We start from the raw sequence: 13910 nt of genomic DNA, 5'->3' as shown, positions 1-13910 counted from the left end.
TTTCCAGTGAAATAACAGTTTTGTATCGATAGACTGTAAAGTGTGAATGCTCAAGGCAGAGCAGTGCAAAATCATCATGTAAGAGACTAAACAGCGTCATCATCATTCCTTACCATCTCTCTCCAAATGCCTGGTGGAAAAAAATCCAGATATGTCCTCAGAGCTCTGGTTATCTTACAGCTTACTACAGAAGTAAATCAGCAACATCTCCTCCCCAGAAAACCGTATTTAAAAATTGAAAAAGATAGTCCTCAAAGAAAAGAGGCCTAAAAACTTTGTCCACCACCATGAATTCTGTAGGACAGACGGTTGAAGGGCAGAGAAGCAAGTACAACTGATGTAGCCCAGAATACTAATTTGTGAACTAGTCAAGTTTAAAAGAAATCTGCTAAATACCCAAGGTGACTTTTAAACAACATTTTAAGAAATGGCTCACTTACGCCAGGACTAAAAGTGGTTTACACTATCAGTTCCAAGCATTTTGCTTAAGAGTACATATATATGCTCCCATGTCACCATTCACGACCAAAATAAGGATGAAAAACACAATCCCATCAGGTCTCAGACAAGTGCTGCAGCAGACTAAGCAGTGCCACCCTCCCCTAGGCAGCACAGTCCCTCCCTGCTGGCTCCCAACACCTCACCTGTCAACCTTCCACCAAGCCATTTCAGAGTGAAAATGCATTTTAAGAAGTGACAAATGAAGCTGGCAGAGGAAGCAGGGAAGGAGTTTTTCTGCCAAGTCCACATGCTAGAACAGCTCAAAGGGTCTGCCAAGCACCAGGGCGAGCGTGGCCAAGAAGCAGGGAACACCGTTAGGGACAGGGAAACCAGGACTCATCTCTATCATCTCTGCCCCAAATTACACAGGATTAGGCTGCTGCAGGACTGCAGTACACAAGTTCTAGATCTGGTTACAAACAAGAACAAGACATAAGGCTAAAATAACACAATTTTGTATCAGTTCTACGGTTCTCTCCAGTACATGAAAACCTGCAACACTGATCCTGGACTCCTGCACTACTTTTCCAGAAATGCACAAACCAGTACTACTAACTTACTGCTTCAGCAGTACCGCTGGTTGTTTGAACGCTGAAGAAAAAAATGTAAATTAAGGAGACAGCCTTACAGTTAGTTTGAATTTTAGAAGTGTTTTCTTAAATGCATTTATTCTCTTCTTCGGTACTCCCAACAAGTACATGTATAAGGGTTTGCCTGTCCATGCTCCAACAATTTCTTAAACTTTGAACCACAGAATGGCTGGAGCTGAAAGGGACCTTAAAGATCCTCTAGCTCCAAACCCTCTGCCATGAGCAGGGATAAAAAGGACTTGAAAGGAGAAAAACAACAACATATTTACCATCATGGCTGCACTGGTTCTGGGTCAACTTTTCACTTAATCTGCCTCACTCTGTCCCAACCAAATGGCACACTGCTGAAAATAAGCAGGGAAGGGATGAGAAGCCTATTGTTTGAACATGCTTACCAGCATTAGGCAACAGTATGAAACAAAGGTTTAAGATAGTACCAAAAGCAGCCTTAAGAGAAGACAATATAGTTGTGTCAGTCACTTTGTTGCATTAACACTACTCAGACCTATGCCTTGCTTGCCTTAATTAACCTGAGTACAACTGCAGGCTACCCAGTCACGCAGATTTTGAACCAAAATCTGTACTTGGCATGGCATACTGTAAACATCAAAGCATAAGCCTAACTGGCTTGGCCATTTCTAATGTGCCACTGCCGAGTATAACGCAAACGTGCCCACTTCATCAGGATAACCCTTAACTGTTCAGGTAAGCTCATCCTCCTTTTCACCATGCTGATTAAACCTTTAAATTCGGATGCAAATCGAATTTTGAGGTGCATGAAAATACAGAGGCAGAAGAAAGCTGCTTGCTTCAGTAATTTCTAACCAGGGCAGCAAAAAGTATTCCTTCTGTATGGACAGCATAACCAAGTATTACAAGTTTTCTTTTTAAGCAACATCTTGGTCTTGTTAATGTTGTTTGCAGCTCAGAAGCAGAAGTTGGCAGCAGCTTCCAGCAGCGTGGCACTGCTTGGCTTCATGAAGCTCCAGTCAGCTGCCTTTTAATAAAGATATCAAGAGCTGAGCCCCTAAGTAGCTTTTTTTTTTTTTTTTTTTAATTTCTGTGCTACCATATCTTATGAGGACAGACAGAACTAACCAATCCACCCTGCGCACACACCCAGGCTAACATGGCTATATCACAACAAACATGTTTTGCTTTTCAAACCGAAGCCTGGAATCCCTATCACCCTTCAAAGGCTGTGCAGGTCTGATAGCACGACAAGAAGAGCTGAAGATATTTCCTCTTTTAATCTGCAATACAGGCAGGTTAAAATAAATCCTTGATTTTTACTTCCACTTGAGGAAGTGGATTCCTAATCTTGAATTTATGCACCAAAAAGCTTGGGTCTTCTCTATGCTTTTTTCTACAATCCCTTCGGTTTCCTTGTTTATCAACACAGCCCCTAGTGCAAAAAGTTAAAAAGAAAAAAAAAAAAAAAAAAACTTATTCCAACATATCTGTCAAGCAAGGGAAATAAAATACAGTGGCAGTCACCTGGATACAAGGAATGCTACTTTACCGCATTTGCTTACCTAAATGTTGGTATCTGCATTTAGACAAGGGCTTTAGCACCTTTTGGACTCTTTCCCAGTTTAGTGCTGACATTATAGCTGTAGTTCAACCTTTAACCCCAAGTACAAACACCCTCGTTTCCGTCACAGAACTACGTATATGCAGGGGTACAGCCTAAAGAACTGTGTTTCTGTCTCTGTGGATATACTGGAAGTAAAGTAGTTGGAAGAGGGAAAATAATTTCACTGCATGTAGAATGCCAGTGAAGCACTGGATGCAAATAGATAGGTTACCTTACCACACAAGGATTAATAACTGAAGTTCAATATCCTCCACAAGCATTTTACTACCAACTTTTGTAATATAAAAGTACTAGCACAGCCCCTTCCCCCCCATTATGTAAATTGCAGGCATTTAGAACTACACAGTGAAAGTGCAGATAGAGGCATGATTAGCTTGAGTTTGCTGAGATTCAACTTAACAAACTAAGAAAAACTGCTTTGAATTAGAAGATACCACCAAATCTCACTTATCTATGTTCAATGAATGGCTATTTTTTGGAGAATCACCAAAAATAAGTTCTAGAAGAAGTTCGAAAACCAACAAAATAATGGACAATCATTGAAAAGGCATCTTGTACAAGGTTTGAAGTGGCTGTTAAGTTCTCCTTCTTTCCCCTTGCCCCTACTCCCCAGGTAATTTATATTTTACAGCAAGCCACTTCAGTAACCTGAGTTTCAGCACACCATGCTTTTACAGGGTGTGCACATTGAAGTTACACCACATTTTCCAGACACAGGTGCAGTCAGTGCCTCCACTGAGGGAACATATGCTTTCCCCATGCAACTCTTCCATTTTGACACCATTAGAAAAACTGTCACTGCCAAACAGAATAAGGCACCTTCTTCCACCTGCAACACACATCCTATGTCAAATGAAAAAGCCACAGTTGTAAAGCAAAATGTAAAGCCTACTCTGTTTCCTCAGGGGTCTTCAAAATCTTTTTAAGGCTGTTTCAATTCTTCTCATTGGATCATTAGAAGAGTTTAGTTGCTACCTGGCACCTTTCAGAACCCTGTCACAGTAGCAACCAGCAGAGTACAGGGCAAGCCCTCCTCAGAGATCTAGTAGTCATTTAGAAGAGTTTTTTTTTTTTTTTTTTTCCAAAGGGAGATTATTTTCATACTCACAAATCTTGACACTGAAGTGATCAACTGAGCAATTTCATGAAGTGCAGGCAGATAAAATAAGCCCTTTCAAGCAACATGCCACAGGCTAGGGATACAAAGTTTTTCTTGCCATGGCCCTAACTGAAATACTTGAGGAAATATATCAGTTGGCTGTCTCCTCTCTGATTTTCTACAAGCTCCTCTCCCCCTCAAGACTAGGCTCCAACACAGTACCTACAATACTTCTACCACACTTTCCTTCCTCCAAGCAGCTTTCTCTCTAGCTGCCAACACATCTCTGTTTTCTCCCAGCGCAAGAAGAGGCCTCAACTCCACCCTATAAGCATTACTTTACGTTCCGTAAGTAGGAAACACTGAATTAATGCTAACATTAACCCAAACACACGGCAAACAATTACAGAAAGCAGCACTGATGCTTCTGGCCTATAGGCCTACTCTACGCATTTGGAGAAAAGAGTTTCAAAAGAAGCAAGCCATTTAAATTACTAACCCAGAACTTAAATACTTTACCATTTCATAACAGCATTACAAGACATACCCCCCAAAAAAATATTTTCTGCTAACTAAAAACTCAGAAATCAGTTTACAGAAGTTCTAACCCGAGTCTTTTATACTACCACAAAGATTTTGGCAAATTCTAGTACCATCCCATAAAGTTAAGTCACCAGCAGTGCAACAAGCAGCAAGGCAACTTCGTTAAGGATCATTACAGTTTTGAAACTATCCCCAGAAATTAACTTGAAATGCTTGAAAGCCTAGGAACAAAGCTTTGAAGCAGGTTTAGCTGCAATTCAAAAAAAAAAAAAAAAAAAAAAAAATACACCATCTATTTCCCCTCCATATTTCATTTCTGTATTTTCAACCACCACCTTGGATTCACTAGCTGTTCTTTCAGGTTTTCTATAATACAAATGAGACATTTTTTCTAAAGAAGACATGGACAGTAAAATCAATCTATCATTTTTACTTGCATCATGCTGCTCAGTAGATCCAGTACATAGCCTCGGTCACCAATTCAATGCTGCAGTGTCAGGCAGTTGGACTGGATGATCTCCGAAGGCACCTTCCAACCCAACTATCCTATCCTAATTCACATTTCCAAAGACCACCTTCATCACCATGACCATAACGTTCACCGTTTCCAACAAATACGTTACAGACACCGACATAACCTGCAACCTGCCCTGTCACGATGGTGAGGATCAGCGCTGCGGTTACGTTTCCTACATCCATTAACAATTGCATTCTTGGCTGCACAGGGCTACAACCTCAGGGGAGAAAAAAACAACTCCATTGCATTCTGGTCTGCAGCCTTACAGCCTGCACGTTTCTCTGAAAAGCTGGAGTTAATTTGAAGAATATCTGAGTGTGGAGTAAAGGAGTATGGGGTCAGTGTAGTTCAAAGAAAAACCTACCATGGAAGAACTTCAGCATCACTGCATTCTGTTGTGCCCTAGAAGGAAGCCAGTTTCCTATACTGCAAAACATGTCACACACACACAGGTGTTTCCTATACTACAAAAGATAGGAAGCAACCTACAGGGGTTGTGGAATTTGAGTCATTTGTCACAGACAACCACAGAGAGGTGCAGAATTTTATTTTATTTTTAAGACTGTTTACCTTTGATATCCCATGCCTACAAATCCAATCTCAGAAATAATTTCCTATTCAGTTAGTAGAGAGTTAGGGATTAATTTGGATTTATAATTTGCTTTTTTAAGTCAAAGCACCCAGGTTAGGTGTAGCTAGTACTCCACCCAGCCATGGCAAGGTTCTTTTTTCAGATATACGTGTTTTGAGATGTAAGGACAGCAGGAGAGCACACTTGAACACGCTTCCATGGGAAGAAAGTGTCTGTCCCCACCCATGACTGTGCACCCGGCACATCAACTGACAAATAAAAGCAATCAAATATTTGTAACAGGTTGAGAACAAGTTTTAAGTTCAGTCCCCAGTCACACAGTATTGTTCTTACAAAGTTTATGAGCTTTTTTTGTATTGAGACTCTGAGACAGTCTTGACCTGGACAACAATACAGGTAAAGAACTACAGATATAAGACAACTTTCATGGTCTGATAGCAAAATATATTCCTTTTTAAATGAAGAAAGGCATCCCATAACCACTGGTAAAGTAACAGGAAGGATTTGGTAACATTAAAACAATTGTAAGGTTTTAATTTTTATGACTATCCTGCAGCTAAGTGCTAAATGCTACTGCCAACTAACAGCTGTGACAGCAATTACCTTCTTTCTTACAACCTGCAGAGCCCAACTTGTGCAGTGGTCTTACACCACCTTTCACCAACTACCAGACCCCTATCTGCTTTGGCTTTACAACTTCATCCATTTCCCTGCTTTGAAGCCCCACTTGCTAAAACCAAACCAGCATGCTCGTCACTACAGTAAAGGCAGGCAGCATCAAGAGCCACCTTTAGTTTCATGCTGACCATTAAGAAACGAGGACCTCATGCTAATGGCACCTTTACTACCCACTTTATTTTGGGAAAAATAGAATGAATTTAATATAAGCACAATGTTCAGCACACAACATCTTTTTGCCATTAAATACAAGGTGGTTTGAAGTTACAAAGAGCCCACCATCAGCAACAAGTACACACACGGAAGGATCCTCTGATGAATGCTTGATTGCCCCAGCCAAGAACTGCCTACTTCGCAGCCAGGCTCAGTGTAACTTCTATGGCTGTCGCTCATAGGCAAGAAAAAAGCTACCAAAACGCTGAGAACCCTTAGGGAGCACCATGAGCAGTGACAAACCCAGCCTTCATAACAGCCAGAAAGAAATACACAAAGAAACACAGAAGGTGGGAATGCAATCCCTGTGCAGTTAGTTTCCAAACAGACTTCCACCTGGAAGATAGGCGGGCAAAGGGCAAGGCAGTTCTCCTGCAGATGCAGGCCACTTCCACCATCAGCAGGAAACCCACCCACCCAGAACCTGGTCTACACCTGCCACAGCTACGGCTTTATTTCAGCAGTCTTTAGACTTTCCATCTTTTTCAAGGTGTTTGGTGAATAGCTGAACTACTCAAGCAAAGGTAATCCTCTAGATATTTTCCTGATGGGACAGGTTGTGAAGACACAGCTATATGACAAGTCTGTCAAGGCAGTAGTGAAAGAAATAATGTCAACTACTATAGATCAAACCAGTCCTGAAGTTCCTAGCTGAGCATTTTAGATTGAAAACCGATCAAAATACCATCATAGAAGTATGAAGAACACACCAAGACAGCCCTTGGTCTATTTTAAAGGTAACATTACAGTGTATTTCACAGGAAAAATGTGAATGTGTCGTCTTCTCAATTAGGGCACTCCTGTAAGTGACAAGTGTGCATCACCTGGCAGCAGGTGAGGGTCTCATGCTTCACTCTTCTAGAGGAGCCTAACGTACACTTACAGAAGGCACCTTCCCCATATACGTGGTGTGGTTGGCACACTGGAGGGAAGGGATGCCATCCAGAGAGACCTGGGCAGGCTGGAGAGGCGGGCCTGTGTGGACCTCATGGAGTTCAACAAGACCAAGGGCAAGGTTCTGTGCCTGTAAAATCCCAAGCACATATCCAGGCTGCGTGGAGAATGAATTGAGAGCAGCTCTGAGGAGAAGGACCTGGGGGAGTGGTGGTTGACAAGAAGCTCAACATGAACTGGCAACATGTGCTTGCAGCCCAGAAAGCCAACCCTGTCTTGGGCTGCATCAGAAGTGTGGCCAGCAGGGCGAGGGAAGGGATTTCGCCCACCTGCTCCGCTCTTGTGAGACCTTACCTGGGGCCCTGTGTTCAGCTCTGGGGCCTCTAATGGCTTTTTTTTTTTTTTTTTTTTTTTTAATCCCTGCTACACAGTGCTGCTGTCACCTCCTCCAGTGGAGATAGCATGGCACAGGCTGCCCAGAGAAGCTGTGGACGTCCCATCACTGGCAGTGCCCAAGGCCAGGCTGGAGAGGGCTGGGAGTAGCCTGGGCTGGTGGAAGGTGTCCCTGTCCATGGCAGGGGGCTGCAACCGGATGATCCTTAATGTCCCTTCCAGCCTAAACCATTCTGTGATTTTATAGGTCACAAGTTTGTCAAATTAGAAGATCTGCTCCAAAAACCTCTCTAAGAAGCTAAGTTTGCAAAAAAACTCTTACTTGCATATAAGGATCTGGTTGGAGATTCTGCTATCTCCACCAAAGGAGGTGACAGCGGCACTGTGTATGATAAAATCACTGTGTAGGGATAAAATGATATCTAGGATTCACTCAAGACATTGTAACAATGAGGATGCTTTGAAAACAGGAAGTGCTATATTCTGGAATATGTTTAATAACCTCATTATAAATGACCACTAATTTTTGCTGAAAACACCTGAAAGTTTCCATCCTCAATCCCAACCCGATTGTTACCCCACAGGGAATTACAGGGCCCTTGCACAAAGTCTCACCCGGGACTTCGGTTGTCGTAAAAAGGCTTTAGAGTTTACTTTGCTTTTAGAAGCATCTTTTGGCACAACAAACAAGAGCTGGCCTACAGCCTTTCAGTTTCCAGAAGACCCAATGGGCACAGAAAGGAGACCACTAGGCCGTGTACTCCATCGCCCTGCAAAAGTATACAAACTTGTGTACAAACGCTTGGAAACATCTCACCCAAAATGGAACAGGAACAGTCTCAGGACTTCATCCAAGTAAATTAACCCTCAAATCTCACTATCAGGCAGTTTCTGCTTTTTTTCTTTCTTAAATCTGCCTCCCTTTACAACACGGAGAGGATTTGGTTAAGATTGAACTATCGGTTTCACAGATGCTCTTACCCATTTTGCCAACAAAGCCTAAAATAACCCTGCAGTCTTTTACTCAGTCCCTCACCCCCTGCAACAACAGATTGCTGGTACTATCAAATAATAGTTTCGATTCTTTCAGTTATATTTAGAGGCAGAGACAGCATACACTCTCATCTCAGTGCCATGTATTACAGCTTCACAGTTCATACAACTGTACGCTCAAGTCCTCGCGGTATTCTCTTTGCCAAAGGCACAAATCCTGTCACTGAGCACCCCCAGTTTTTAAGTCCTGTGGAAGAGGAGCAGATAGGTCTGTTTAACGGGACTACGGGAGGACTACACAAGGGAAGAGCAACACAAAAACAACAGTCAAGGGCTGCTACATACTGCAGGCACTTTCCCCACACCCTCCAAATTACATACACCACTTCAAATATGCTTCTCTGCACCTTATGGAAGCTATTAAAAAAAAAAAAAAAAACAAGTTCTTGACAGTTCTTGTATTCGACAATAACAGTGTGTTTTTTTTTCCTCCAATTTAGCATGAAGTACCGTTACCAAAATGCTATTAGGCCTAGAAGGGCCATGAGCAAGATGTTAGCAGCTTGTACCAAACGTCACCCTGATCCTATCAATTCAGTCTACCCAGATTCCTGAAAAGTGTCCCAAGCTAGCTATAGAGCTACGCATAATATCCAAGGGCAGGAAAACATTTTACTTCAGTTGCTTAGTAGCATATGGTTTCTACAACAGATGCTGGAACATTGACACATCACGAAAATGCTTAAACACGAGATGCAGAGCTTCCAATGTTACATTCATACTCTCTACATATTTTCTGGTTGATTTTTCAGGCTTGCCTCCCACCCTGAAAATATCACTATCTAACATGATCAATAATTTCCCAAGCCTCTTGTTCTTCTCCTCCAACCTGACAAAAGTTAGGACAAGAAAGATACTATTTTTCCTCTACCCCTGCTTGTTTTATTACTGGGGAAAGTTTTGCCAAAAACAACGTATCCACATCTTGCTCTTGACAAAACCCAACCAAACACACAGTCTTCTACGAACATGGATGTGGCGTCTACTTCATGATAATGCAGGACTCCTAAACCTGCCATGTGAAGTAAAATACAATACGTGGAAATCTTAGCAGTCATAGACGAAAGTGCCAGACCTAGATGACAGATGATACGCTTAAAACATCCTAGCTTATGGAATAGGACCACTACATTCGTAATTGCACCTCTTCTGCTGCTCAAACAGAAACTGCAGTTTCCATCACAGCTTCCAAAGGCTGTGAATGAGCCCAGTTAAGTGTAAGAAATTCATCGTCAAGCCTACTACCTACAAGGATGCTGCACAGTGTGCTGGAACACTAAAGCTAGAACATGAAATATCTCAATATAATGATATAGTGATTTTCTTAACTACCTCCTGAGGTTAAAAAATATATATATTTCAAGGCTTTTCGAGGACTTGGACAAAAGAGGACATCATCAGTGGGGAGAAAGGCAAGTGGACCAAACTGCTCTTCAAAGCATTTCTCTCTTCTGACTAATGTTTCAGTCCCATACTGGTTGTTTTTGAGCCAGCTGTTTAGTGCATCATAGTACGTGCACTTCAAGCTTAAGCTGAGTAGAAAAGCAAAGCTGTTGAGCCACAGCAATAGAGTTCACTCTAACCATCTGTTAATACTAAAATTACATACATAGTTTTCTGCTATAATACTGCTAAATTCAGATTCCCTTCTATTTAAGCCACTTGAATATCACTCTCTGATCATCATCTGATTCTCTGATTGGTATCTAGGCTGTAGAAGTACAATGAACAGTTTGTAGGCAACTCTGAAAACGCACACAGACTATTAAATATCTTTAATTCCGTAACAGAATAACAATGGCTAATTTATATTTAAAAGATTCCAGAGACATTACAGCCACCACAGTTTACATATAAATCTACTCTGCTTTCTAAGAAGCTGTAACACTCTACCTTGCTTAAAGACATTACCATTAAACAGGCTGCTTTTACTCAGTTTCTGAACTGTAAGTTTCACTCCAGCTCAGTGTTTTCCTTAATTTCATTGTTAACAGAACTCTTCAGCAGTTCTTCTGTCCAAAATAAAGTCTTCCATTAGCATTAGAAGATAAATTCCTTTAGTAACTCAGAAATGACAGCATTCAATACTGCGTAAGAATTCTGTTTTTCATACAGAAAGCAGATAAAACCATATTATCTATGTTCAAGCAACATCATAGATGAAGGAAACTAACCAATAAGTGCATTTAAACAAGTATGTACAATTACAAACTGAAGAACTTACCATGCTGACTGGCTACCACATCTGCATGGAGCCTCATCAACAAGTTATATATTGAAACAATTCGGTAGTGTTCTGTTAGATTTGCATAATAAAGACTCTCGCAAGCTACAGTTAGTCTATGCCTCATTAATGAGAGCACAAAGAAGTAACACGGAGCTAAGTAATCACACAGACTCCTACTAGGATACACGCTGTCTGGAAGATACGCATTGCGGTTTAAAAACTTTGGGATTCCAGGTAGTTACTGCAACAGGGAGAGTTCCCACCTTTCAGCATGCCAGCAAAAGAAAAAGAAAAAGGGATTTGGTATTTGTACAGTTCACAATCTACTGAATATGTTTACTACATGGAAACTAAACCAGTTTAGCATTCAGTATTTAAAAGAAACAATGCATACTCTTAGAGTACGTTTAGACTCCTTTTACTGAATTACACTTTATAAATAGTGTTGCTACAAGCAACAAGTAATACAACTTTTCACTTTTAAGTTGCCAACATGTTTCAAGGTAGATCTCCTAGAACTTTTAGACCACCCCTAAGTTTTTTGTATTCTTCCACTCACAAGACTTTTCCTAAATTAGAACAGCAGGAAACTTTGAATAGGTGCGTTGCTACTTAAATAACATTTGTCCTGACAGGGCAGATCCTGACTTTCCTCCCACCTGTATTTATGTCACAGAGACATGAGACACAACACTAACCCCCTCTCGTGCTTAGAGAAGATTTTAACCATTAAAGTAACACAAGAACAGGAGAAGTGGCAGGTTCATTTTAGCCATTAAAGTAAAACAAGAACACCAGAACCGGCTGGGTCAAAGTCAGATTTTGCCAGAGGCACTGAACAGCAGTTAAGGCTTCCCCAAACACTGCCACAATCTTAATAAATTCTGATTTTGAAAAAGCTGCCAAAAAAAAAAAAAAAAAAAAAGAGAGATAGAAAAAACAGTAACTACACAATATGTTTACAGGAATCTGGAGCAGCTGAGTTTAGAGAAGGAAAGCGCAGGCAGGTACCAGCACGGCGTTTCTGTGTCAGCACCGAGAGCTAGCAGCGAAGCGCGAGTAAAGTTGTGCAGCAACAGCAGCGGGACGAGGGGCTGCAGGGGGGCACCGGGCACCTCCCCCGCTGCTGGGGGCCCCTTCACCCCCTCCAGAGCCGCGGGGGGAACCCGGCCGGCCCCCGGCACCACCCCCGGAGGGGCCGCTGAGGCAGCCCGTGGCGGCGGCGGGCTGCGGGCAGGCACCGCTCCCCCCGGCGCGGCCCGGGCCCTCCCCGCCGCGCCCAGGCCCGCGGCACCCCCCGGCCGCGTCCCGCCAGGCCCGGCCTGGGCTCCGAGCGCGCGGCGGGGCCCGCCCGAGGCCCGCAGCCTGAGGCGAGCCCGGCGCCGCCTGAGGGGCGCCCGCAGCCCCCCTGTGCCGGAGCGGGGCAGGCGCCAGGCCCGGGCAGGCGCGGGAGAGGCAGCAGCGAGGCGGCGGCTCCCCGAGGGGAGCGGGAGGGAGGCGGGAGGGAGCCGCGGAGCCGCCGTACCTCGGCGAGGCGCGTCCCGCCGCCTCACGGCCCCGGCTGGCTCCGCTCAGGCGGGCAGGGCTCCGCTCGCCACCATCACCGCCGCTCCAAGATGGCGGGCATAGCAGCTCCTGCCAGCCCCCCCTCCCTCCCTCCGCCCCGCCTGCCAATCATCCCGCCCCGGAACCGCCCCCCGCCGCCCCACGCGCCGCTGCTATTGGGCCGCGGCCGAGGCGCCGTCGCTGATTGGGGGATTCGCGGGTGTCAGTCGCTCGCTCGCGGCGTTGTGACGGGGTGCGACGGGGCGCGGGGGCGGGCTCTCGGGTTGTTGTCGGCCAGTCAGCGCACGGGGCGGGTGCGCCTCGCTTCCCACCTTCCCCGCTTAGCAACACGGTGACGTCGCAGTGACAGGCGTTCCTTTCGACCAATCAGGAGAGCGGATGCCTCTTTTTAAAAAAAATAAAAAGCCCCTTCCGTCCAATCCGGGGCTGAGCTGCCGGGACCCGGCAGGAGGGCCACAGCGGGAGGGGCGGGCGCCTGCGCTGGCGCTCTCCCTTCGGCCTTGCCCCCCGCGGCTCGCCATTGGCCGGCTCGCGGAGCCACGCCCCCCCCGCGCGCCGCACGGGCGCCAAACTGCCTGACAACAAGCCCGCGGCGCGCGCGCAGGGGGTGGGGCGAGGCCGTGTGGGAGGGCGGGGAGGGAGCGGTGGCAGGGCCGGGGAATTAGCTCAAATGGTAGAGCGCTCGCTTAGCATGCGAGAGGTAGCGGGATCGATGCCCGCATTCTCCAGGGGATTTGTTTTCTTACCCGGAACTGGGTGAATTTCGCCCGAGATTTTGAGGCGTCGCAACGAAATAAATCAAAGTGTAAAAAGAGGGGAGAAAGGGCGATCAGGGAGCTAAACCCGACACTACAAACCACATCTCACCCCCTGGGCCCACTGCAGTTTCCTGCCCTGTGCCCTGACAAACTTTTTACCAGAGAAAAGCCCCAAATGCTGTCTCTGAGGCACAGACCCAGCCAGGGCGCCTGCTGCCTTCCCTCACAACCTCCCACACTGCCTCTGGCCAGGCTGCTGGTGACCACCGCTGCCCCCTCACCCCCCCGGGCAGCCTTCCCGTTTCCCAAAGGCCCTGGCATGACACCCCTCTGGGGCACCTTTGCCTGTGGTGACACTTCTGGGGGCAAAAAAAAAGAAAAAAGAGTGCTTCCATTAGCATGTGCTTTCTCTGAACGGAGGCAGAGAGCCGTGGTTTATAATACATCTGTGAAAGCTAGGTGAAGATGCTTGCTTCCAAAGAAAAGGGAGCCAGCAGATTTGTTGTCATAGCATACACATAATAGCTGCAAACAGGCTCACATGCCCTGACCTTTGCACTTCAGACACACACTCATACAGCAGAAACTCTTGCCAGCTGCTCAGGTACTTGGTTTCATAATTCCAGTTGCATAAAAGGCTGGACGCAGTGTCAGCTTTCTTCTTGTTCCTACATCTTTCCTACCAGTTC

The 13910-nt window shown here is 45.0% G+C and overlaps 1 protein-coding gene and 1 non-coding gene across 3 annotated transcripts in view; one reads left to right on the top strand and one right to left on the bottom strand.

The window, feature by feature from the left end:
• The window catches only part of PPP6R3 (protein phosphatase 6 regulatory subunit 3), a 58527-nt gene extending 46020 nt beyond the window's left edge, over positions 1 to 12507 (bottom strand). For both annotated transcript variants that reach the window (XM_032187744.1, XM_032187745.1), the window contains exon 1: positions 12423 to 12507. The gene's annotated coding sequence lies outside the window, so the exon portion shown is untranslated. The remainder of the gene's footprint in view (positions 1 to 12422) is intronic.
• A 611-nt stretch (positions 12508 to 13118) lies between these two features.
• On the top strand, positions 13119 to 13191 carry TRNAA-AGC. Its single transcript has one exon. It is a non-coding gene; the product is annotated as a tRNA-Ala (tRNA).
• The last annotated feature ends 719 nt before the right edge of the window (positions 13192 to 13910 follow it).

The sequence above is a fragment of the Aythya fuligula genome, chromosome 5 (genome assembly GCF_009819795.1).
Source record: "Aythya fuligula isolate bAytFul2 chromosome 5, bAytFul2.pri, whole genome shotgun sequence".
Lineage (NCBI taxonomy): Eukaryota > Metazoa > Chordata > Aves > Anseriformes > Anatidae > Aythya > Aythya fuligula.
The sequence above is the reverse complement of the archived record's forward strand: the minus strand, read 5'-3'. Positions and strand labels throughout refer to the sequence as shown.